Raw genomic sequence first — 3,415 nt, 5'->3', positions numbered from 1 at the left:
ATAAGCTAGTTCTATGGCTGGAGCACAGCTAGCCGGTTCCAGAAGCTAGAAAAGTAGCTTTTTCCATTTTTCATGAATCATTGCTTCAAATTTTGTTATTACTATAAATATCAATATGTTGAATATTGCTTTGTATGGACATTACAAAAATAACACAGCTAAATGAATCTTTGTGGTCACTTTGCAGCACAGCTTAAAGAAAGTCAGAAAAGTGGGAAATTGAATATTTCTCAACTAAAGCTTTGGGATTATTTAGCTCTGATTTACAGATTTTTGAGAAGTACCAATTTTGGCAAGACAAAATAAAATTAGCATAGCATAATAAAAGTTAGCAGTAGTGCTGCTGCACAGCCAACTCCTAAAGAAGCTAGGAAAGTGATAAAAGAAAAATATATTCAGTTCACCCTGGATTGAAAAAAATGTTTATGATAAATTTACTGGGGGTTTTTCCCATCTGGGTTTCTCCAGACATAAAAATAACTTAGCAACATAAAAGTTAGCATTAGCATGGCAGCGCAGCCAACTGCTAAAGAAGTTAGAAAAGCAATAAAACCGCTATTCATGGTTTTAAAAGCTGATTATTTAGTGCCTCCTGGGATGCGATAGTTTTCACTAGTTTTCCTCCAGTTCCCATGTGTAAAGATTTTTTTCCAACATCTTTGAATCTTTTAATGAGATTATGTAACAGAGATGATGAGAACCAAATCCTGAATCTGAAATAGTTGGGATTCCCATTCCAGAATAAATTACTGATTTTAATGTTTCTTTTGTCATCAAACATTAAAATTCCTCAATTCTTATAGATTTTGCATACTTTGTAATTAATATTAGCTCATTTTACAATTTTTTTATTGACCAGAATGTAAATATTATTTAATAAATTGCCTCTATATTCATTAAAATCAAGATGGAGGTGAGATTTAATATATATATAGTTGCAAAGAGTAATAATTGGTATAAAATGCAGCCAGAAATGCTGGATTTCTCGCTTGTTTTTACAGGACAGACTCACTGATTCAGTTATTTCTGTTTACTTCTCCTGCACAAATCATGCTAAATCTTCCTGTACTACTTTGTAAGCACTAGTTGAACATTTATTTGAAAAAAAAAAAGAAGGCAGAATTTAGAGGTAGAAAATGTATTATAATCCCAGCATCTCATCAGCTGCTGAGGGGGAATTAGATCACCCTCCAAGCTGGCATGTCTGATAAGGGAGAGCAGACCTGTACCTCTTGAACACAACTTGTTTTGTTTACTCCTGTAGTTCCTGTAGGAAAACAAATTAAAGTGAAAGAGATTAAAGATGAACAAAACCTAAACACACTTTTACCAGGTCAGTGCCCGTGTATTGTTTTGTTACAAGCCGCAGCTTAACGGCGGCTCAGCGGGTGCGATTCGTCCCCCTGCCTGCTATCATCAAATTAAATTTGCCCGTCATGATATATTTGGATTGCTCATTCTCACTCCAACACACACACACACACACACACACACCCCGAATAATCCCACACCAGATTGAGAACACCTTTAAGATACGATGTGATTATGATTAGGGATTAGGATCAAATTATGACAGAGTGACAGATTAAACATAATATGTGTTTATGTGAGCAGAGCTCAAGTTTTCTGATCATTACTAGCAAATTTCTTTAGCACAAAGCGACCTCGGTAAACCCATTTATGCTCCATAATGGTTGCTTTTATGACAGAAACATTAAATAATTTTTCTTTGACAATCAGAAACAAAATGCTGAATTCAGAATAAAATAAAAGAGCAAGAGACGTTTTGAAATGTTGAAATGGTTCATTTTCAGGAATTGTATGTCTTCTGTTTGGGAACTTGGATGTTTCATTTTTACAGCATTCCCATTCTATGTTTAACCCGAATTCTGAACATTGCTTCAACTTTCAGCTTTTTTTGTTTCCTAACATTACAGCAGGATTAAAAATGACTCCTGCAGTCCATAAAAAACGCTTTACAGATTACATTTTGTTCTGTTTTTGCTTTTCTGTCGTGCTCGACTGTTTCAGATTGTTAAAAAAACATTTGTCATGACTGGCAATGAATCCTTTAAGTTTTATTTTCTAATTAATCAGTTTTCCAGAATGAGCAGCCTGTGTAAAGTCATTCCACAAGTTGGTGCTGCCTTTTTCACACTTTTTCCTTCTACAATGTTTTCCACAAATAAATATTTCGTTAGTCTTCCACATGATGTGAAGGTCAAAACGTTGCTGTATTATTTTATTAAAGCTGCAGTGTGTAACTTTTATTAAAATGTTTTTTATATATTCATTAAAACTGTCACCATGTAGTGACTGTATGTTATGAGACAGGTAATCTGTGAAAAGATCGATCTCCTCCTCTGCCTCCCTGAGTTAACGCTGCAGTTTGAAGAAATGTGTCGCTCCAGATCAAAATCAACCAATCAGAGCTAGGAGGAGGCTCTTAGCGCTGTCAATCATACTTGTGTACAGGAGAAACAGCCTGTAATGAATCAGAACCTCTGATTGGTTGTTTCTAGTTAGAACTGGGAGCGCTGGAAGAAGGCATTCATTTTTTTCACATATTTTGTTTCATATAGTAACAGTTTCAACAAATACGTAAAAAAAAAAAAAAAATTTCCATAAACGTTACATAGTTTTAAATTGCTGCTACATCATTTTTAAATTCTTTTGAGGAACTGAAATTTGGGTTTTCATTAGCGAACAAAAATAAAGTCTTGATATGAATCACTGTGTGTAGTGAAGTTAAATTTTTTAATTTGATTTACTGATGCAACTTTTCTATAAATTTTGAACTGATTGAGCTTCCCAAAGGAGACGTTCCTTCTTGCATTCAAATACACAACCACCTCCGCTGTGTCCTTGGCAGGTATTTTATTTCATATATAGACGCTTTTCTGTAATCAAATGTGAGTGCAATCAAACAACAGCAATACAAACATTACCAATGCAGTCTGAGAACCAGGAACAGGGTTAAAACTGGGAGTTCACTCACTCTACACAGCGAGCAACTAGTAACCTCATGGGCAACATTTAAAAATAAAAAAAAAAATTAAAGAAAGAAAGCCTTTTCCTCCTCCATCAGGATAGACTGCTGCATCTCAGACGATGTCGAGGAAGTCCAACCAGTGTTACAACATCCGCTCTTTCACTCCCTGATCCTTCCCCACCATGATTATCGTCATCTTGTCCTAATTCGATCAGCAAAAATAAAATCCAAATCAATTCTCACGCAGCCAATCAGAGTCCAGAGAGCTTCCAGGTTCAGTCAGCCTCGACCAATGACTGTCCGCTGAGGATGATGATTAGAAAACCGCGTAGCTGTACACGTACAACCCAAGTCCTCATGCAGTGCCCTGCGCCGGTGGCACGTCATTTATACCTGCACAGGTGGAAGTGATGCGGGCGAAGG

The 3,415-nt window shown here is 36.0% G+C and overlaps 1 protein-coding gene across 2 annotated transcripts in view; it reads right to left on the bottom strand.

The window, feature by feature from the left end:
- prkcea (protein kinase C, epsilon a) overlaps window positions 1–3,415 on the bottom strand; it is a 63,494-nt gene that overhangs the window by 59,425 nt on the left and 654 nt on the right. The window lies entirely within an intron of this gene.

Source organism: Poecilia formosa, unplaced genomic scaffold (assembly GCF_000485575.1).
Source record: "Poecilia formosa unplaced genomic scaffold, Poecilia_formosa-5.1.2 Scaffold136, whole genome shotgun sequence".
Classification (NCBI taxonomy): Eukaryota; Metazoa; Chordata; class Actinopteri; order Cyprinodontiformes; family Poeciliidae; genus Poecilia; species Poecilia formosa.
Note: the sequence above shows the minus strand (reverse complement) of the source record. Positions and strands in the feature narration are given on the sequence as shown.